Here is a 7,269-nt window from a genome sequence, read left to right as displayed (position 1 = left end):
TGTACCTGGAAACGAACAAACTAAGACACTCTGAAACTACCCAAAGAGGGTTCTCTTACTCTCCTGGAACTGTAAAGACCCGTTACATTGTGAAAGTCAATGACAAGAAATGTAACAAAAAGACGTGTAACAATTACGATATGTACTGTGATGCCCAATGTGACCCATCTGCTTAATGAAAAATAAGAATAAAAACAAAGTTTAAAAAAAAAAGAAAAAAGGTATATAAACTGAATTAAAATATGTTATACAGTATAATTATTCTGTAAACGGTGGAATCTCAATATCTCTGTGAAGGAACGTTTGAAATGTATAATCATTAGGTGTAACTATTTGTTACCTACCTACTTTATGCATATAAACACCTAGTATTATTAAGTATGGTTCAAGTTTCTATCTATATAAGAAATACAGTTTTATCGATGTAGATATATTCTGGATCCCTTTTTAGTTTTTTAAAGAAAAATAAATCATTGATATGTATAAAAGGTATATAAACTGAATTAAAATATGTTATACAGTATAATTATTCTGTAAACGGTGGAATCTCAATATCTCTGTGAAGGAACGTTTGAAATGTATAATCATTAGGTGTAACTATTTGTTACCTACCTACTTTATGCATATAAACACCTAGTATTATTAAGTATGGTTCAAGTTTATATCTATATAAGAAATACAGTTTTATCGATGTAGATATATTCTGGATCCCTTTTTAGTTTTTTAAAGAAAAATAAATCATTGATATGTATAAAAGGTATATAAACTGAATTAAAATATGTTATACAGTATAATTATTCTGTAAACGGTGGAATCTCAATATCTCTGTGAAGGAACGTTTGAAATGTATAATCATTAGGTGTAACTATTTGTTACCTACCTACTTTATGCATATAAACACCTAGTATTATTAAGTATGGTTTAAGTTTCTATCTATATAAGAAATACAGTTTTATCGATGTAGATATATTCTGGATCCCTTTTTAGTTTTTTTAAGAAAAATAAATCATTGATATGTATAAAAGGTATATAAACTGAATTAAAATATGTTATACAGTATAATTATTCTGTAAACGGTGGAATCTCAATATCTCTGTGAAGGAACGTTTGAAATGTCTAATTATTAGGTGTAACTATTTGCTACCTATCTACTTTATGCATGTAAACACCTAGTATTATGAAGTATGGTTTGACATATACACACCACATACTCTGGTCCCAGCAGATCAGGCACAATTAGCTATTTTATTTTTTACTGATTATGTATATAGTATACGTATGACTAGCTCTAAATGATGACGTAAGACATACATATACATATACTATATAGAGTGTGTAGTTGTAAGTTGATTAGCGGTATACTGTGGTTACTTTGCGCCAAAAACCGTGACAGCCGTCCCGCCATTTGATGTTTATGCAAGAAAACAGCAAATCTGTGCCTGGTTTGCTGGGACCAGATTACACAAATGACCATATTTCTTATGTCATCATTGAGAGCTAGTCATACATATATACACCCCACGTACTCTGGTCCCAGCAGATCAGGCACAATTTGCTATGTTATTTTTACTGATTATGTATATAGTATAGACCGATTCCGTACCGGTTTCATGGTCGCAGCCTACGTATTTCCTGTAGGCGGACTCGACGTAGCTGCGGGGGTAAAACCCTCACCAGACGCACCTCTTCCACTACAGTGAACGGCAGAGTGACTGATGTTAGTTTGCCTCAAACTTTACTCTTTTACCTGCTTTTTTACTAACACTAACATTACAAAGATGCCCAGAACATCGAGATGAACCTGTGTAGTTTATGGCTGCTCCAACAGTAGTGGCAACATAACAAATAAAATAAAACGGAATGTCTAATATCCACCACGGTGGCGGAGACCAGAGACTTTGAGTAATGGTTGAGACAAAGCAGTGAAAGATACATAACGCAAGTCTTACCCAATACCAAATATTTCTGTTTTATTAACACAAGGCTGCTGTACTTTATACCTCATACTTTAAATGCTTAGTATGAGGTATAAAATACAGCAGCCTTGTGTTCATAAAACAGAAAGATTGGGTATTGGGTAAGACTGAAATTATGTATCTTTCAGGACCCTTCACTGCTTTGTCTCAACCATTACTCAATGGCTCTGGTCTCCGCCACCACAGTGGATATTTTGACATTCCGTTTCTTTTTTTTTTATGTTGCCACTACTGTTGGAGCAGCCATAAACTACACAGGTTCATCTCGATGTTCCAGGCATCTTTGTAATGTTAGTGTTAGTAAAAAAGCAGGTAAAGTTTGAGGCAAACTAACATCAGTCACTCTGCCGTTCACTGTAGTGGAAGAGGTGCGCCTGGTGAGGGTTTTACTCCCGCAGCTATGTCGAGTCCGCCTACAGGAAATACGTAGGCTGCGACCATGAAATCGCTACGGAATCGGTCTATACGTATGACTAGCTCTCAATGATGACGTAAGACATACGTATACATATACATATACTATAGAGTATGTAGTTGTAAGTTGATTAGCGGTATACTGTGGTTACTTTGCGCCAAAAACCGTGACAGCCAACCCGCCATTTTATGCTTATGCAAGAAAACAGCAAATCTGTGCCTGGTTTGCTGGGACGAGATTACACAAATGACCATATTCCTTACGTCATCATTGAGAGCTAGTCATACATATACACACCACGTACTCTGGTCCCAGCAGATCAGACACAATTTGCTATTTTATTTTTTACTGACTATGTATATAGTATACGTATGACTAGCTCTAAATGATGACGTAAGACATACGTATACATATACTATATAGAGTGTGTAGTTGTAAGTTGATTAACGGTATACTGTGGTTACTTTGCGCCAAAAACCGTGACAGCCGTCCCGCCATTTGATGTTTATGCAAGAAAACAGCAAATCTGTGCCTGGTTTGCTGGGACCAGATTACACAAATGACCATATTTCTTACGTCATCATTGAGAGCTAGTCATACATATGCACACCACATACTCTGGTCCCAGCAGATCAGGCACAATTAGCTATTTTATTTTTACTGATTATGTATAGTATACGTATGACTAGCTCTAAATTATGACGTAAGACATATGGTCATTTGTGTAATCCGGTCCCAGCAAAACAGGCACGGATTTGATGTTTTTTTGCATAAACATCAAATGGCGGGACGGCTGTCACGGCGGAAGAGACCGGGCGAAATTATTACTTGCGCGCTTTGCTTGTGCAAGTAATTAAAGGAGAGCTCCAGACCAACAGACATGCCCCCCTTAATCCACCTCTGTCACCATAGTAACGCACCTGATGGAGTGTATTTGTGTCACAGACGTCCCTTTCTTTCAATCCCGGGGACCCCCTCCGACCCGCCCCCACAGCTACAACGGGAGCTTATGTCCACTCCTTACTACGGTCTTTACATAGCTCCAATTGTTCTTTTTTTTTCACAAACCGTCATCTAACGGTGTCCTGATAGCCTCCGATGCAGTATTACTGCAGCATTGGTCGCCATTGTTGTCATTGGACCCTGTAGTGTCCAGGCGCGAGAATCTCGCGCTCTCGTGAGACCAGCTCCTCCTCCTTCCTATACAGCAGAGAGAACCGCTCCCGCAACAGCGCAGCATCCATACTACGGACTCGCACAAACTTACCAGATATCTTACATAACATTACATACACTTTTTATCTACCTAACTTTTTATTTTTATTTTCACACAATGGCAGAGTGTGTTTATCCTGGCTGCTCAACCCGCAAGACAAAGTCTTCTCAAGCTCGCAAAAGTTTTCATAGAATACCCTTTATGGAGAATCTAAGGAAACTTTGGCTAGTAGCTTTACGCGTGGACCCCAGTACTACATCCGAACAAAGTAAAGGATACTTAGTTTGTAGTGATAATTTCGACGCCGAGGATTATCACCCAAAAGAACAAACCTCTACACAAACAAACGAGCGCAGAGAGGGTTTGAGAAAACCAAAACCCCCCAAAAAGGCAAGAATAGAACGGACCAGATTGAAGTCACACGCAGTTCCAAGGACTCCAACATCACTGGTAAGCTCATATAAATAACTACACATTTTGTGTATTAGTTATTCTATTTGCTTTATTGTCTTTCCATGCACCAGCAACAGATTCATTTTTTAATCAGTATAAATAAATAGCATTATCTGATTGTTATCATAAAAGCTGTATTTCCAATGTATGTCATACGTAGGGGTGGGTCCCGAAACTCGGGACCAAGTATGTACCGAACCGAACGTGCCTGGGTACCGGGTACCCATTACAATAATTCAATTTCGGTTCTATCTATCGGTTCCCACAGACACGCGGTCACACGCTATTTATTTATTTTCTACCCTTTTAATAGAAGCGCAGGGAACAGAGCTGATCTACAAGCCCACACCGCGTTGCATCAGCGACGCGTTGTGGGCTCGTGGCTTGCAGAGGCGGGGCTATTTCTCTGCATGGAGTTGTCGAGGAGTTTAGAGACAGAGAGACGCGCTGTGTAGAGAAGCATTGAAGCAACATCATTATTAAAGTTTCTTAAACGTAATTTTCAAGTGAAGTTTATGGGAGGAAACTTTTAAGAGAGGGGACAGGAGTCTTGTGCCCTGCTGCCTGAGTTGCCTCACTGCATGATCATGCATGTGCGCTGCACAGCATTGAATCAACATCAACCCACCTCGGATGCGTGCGTGTGTGTGTGTGTGTGTGTGTGTGTGTGTGTGTGTGTGTGTGTGAGATCACGGCGTAGGGTCCAGACTCCAGAGGCTCAATTAGTTTAGACTCTAAATTAATTAAACTAAACTCTAATTAACTTTAGAGCTTGCAGTCGAACTGTCGAAGAGAGGTGGCGAAAAAACAAGAAAAACAACAAATGATAGCCTACTCTGGCAGCATGCACATTTCTGTTAGCAAACCACAGCATGCAAGCCACCTTTGTTTTCAATGATCCCACCATTTGCACGTCGGCAAATCCGTTCTCACCTATCGGCTGGAGTTCCCCCCCCCCCCCCCCCCCCATTAGCGATGCTAATTTTGTGTGTGCGTGTGTGTGTGTGTGTGTGTGTGTGTGTGTGTGTGTGTGTGTGTGTGTGTGTGTGTGTGTGTGTGTTGCTCTCAGATCTCAGACAAGCTTTTATTTGTCATTGTCAGTAGTTAGTAGTAAGAGAAGTAGCCTACAACACTATTGCCCTGGGTAAATACAGAATAGATATATTATATTTAAAATAATCACTATATTATCCACAAATGGCTCAATAAAGGAGAGGATGTTACACTATTCATTGTACATTATATATATACTCAAATTGACATTGAGCTTTTTTGTTAAATAAACATTTGACCTCTTATTTAATTTATTTTATACAATTTTGGAACCGAAATAGGGAACCGTTAAGAACCGGAATCGATAAGCAGAACCGGAATCTGTACCGGACTCGAAAAAATCCTAACGATACCCATCCCTAGTCATACATTAGTATCTTGTATTATCTGTGTGTTATACAAGACCTGTTATTGAAACACAACCAGCCTTTGTGTGAATAAAACATCTTCATTTGTTGATAGGCCTTCCCCGTTTTATTTTTCTGCATCCATCCATGGCATTCTACGCCGTAGTCTGAAAACCCTCCTTTTCAGACTCCATCATGGCCCATAGCACTTACCATACCCCCTTAGATAGCATTTCTGTAGACTTAGATAGCATTTGATACAGACTTATAGCATGTTATGTAGACAGCACTATAATTGCATTGAGCCATAGCACGTCAAAGTACATATATGTATAGCATAGTATAGTTTCATTATATAGATATTCCACTGTTACGTTCTTAGCTTATGCATGTTTCATGATAAATACTTTTTATGTGATGTATTCCCATGCTGTTTTGTTCTTGCTTAATGTAAATCGCTCTGGATTAAGAACGTCTGCTAAATGCCTACATTGTAATTGTAATTACAAAATCCAGGGTTTTTACTCTGACTGTATAGGCTATTGGTGAACAATAGTAATGTTTTAGGCCACAATCTGGAACTAACCTAATGTATATGTGGTGATGGTGACTTATCCAATTCCTTTGTTCTGACTGAGGAATGCTTCCCTTAACATGTATCCGTTCTCTTACTTCTAGATTTATCGGCTGCATTTGACACGATTGATCATTCAATTTTAATACAGCGTCTGGAGCACTGGATAGGCCTGTCTGGTACGGCCCTGTCCTGGTTCTCCTCCTACCTATCAAACAGAAGTTACTTTGTCAATCTAGCCGAGTTTGACTCAGACAAACACGACATCAGTTCTGGTATTCCACAGGGCTCGATTCTTGGTCCTCTGCTTTTCTCCTTGTACATACTGCCATTGGGCGAACTCATTACCAATCACGGAGTCAATTTTCATTTATATGCTGATGATACCCAACTATATCTTTCTGTGGCCCCAGATGATCCCTGTGCCTTAGACCCACTGCTGACCTGTCTGTCTAGCATCAAATGTTGGATGAGTGAGAACTTTCTCAAGCTAAATGAGGATAAGACAGAAGTTCTCATAATCGGTTCTAGCGAGCAGAAAGAATCAATAACAAGCAGGCTTGGCAACCTGACTGTAGAAAGTAACAGTACAGTAAAGAACCTAGGAGTTATTATTGATTCTGAATTGAATTTTAATTCACACATTAATCATGTTACCAAGATTGCCTTTTTTCACCTTAGAAATATTGCACGAATCAGAGCCTATTTGTCCTTGGACGATGCAAAAACGCTAATCCACGCCTTTGTTTTTTCTCGGCTTGACTACTGCAATGCGCTCTTTTCTGGACTGCCTAAGAAAACAACTGACATACTACAACTTGTCCAAAATGCAGCAGCTAGAGTTTTAACTAGAACTAAGATGAGAGAACATATTACTCCAGTTTTGGCATCACTGCACTGGCTTCCTGTTGTTTTTAGGATTGATTTTAAAATTATTTTACTTGTCTATAAAGCTCTCAATGGTCTCGCACCTTCCTACCTACATGACTGCCTCCCTAAATATGTCCCAAACCGGCCCCTAAGGTCTTCCACTGCTGGCCTGCTCGCTTTGCTTAAAAAAATGGCAACTGAAAAATACGGGGAAGCAGCTTTTTGCTTCTACGGGCCGTCGGCATGGAACAAGCTCCCACTGTGCCTTCGTCAGGCAGCCTCTGTAGACATTTTTAAAGCTCAGCTCAAGACCCACCTCTACAACATTGCTTTTAAATGATCTTTTCTTTTTTGTTATTCACGTC

This window comes from Protomyctophum parallelum (genome assembly GCF_964188405.1).
Source record: "Protomyctophum parallelum genome assembly, chromosome: 23".
NCBI classification, from domain to species: domain Eukaryota; kingdom Metazoa; phylum Chordata; class Actinopteri; order Myctophiformes; family Myctophidae; genus Protomyctophum; species Protomyctophum parallelum.
This window is presented reverse-complemented; position numbering follows the sequence as displayed.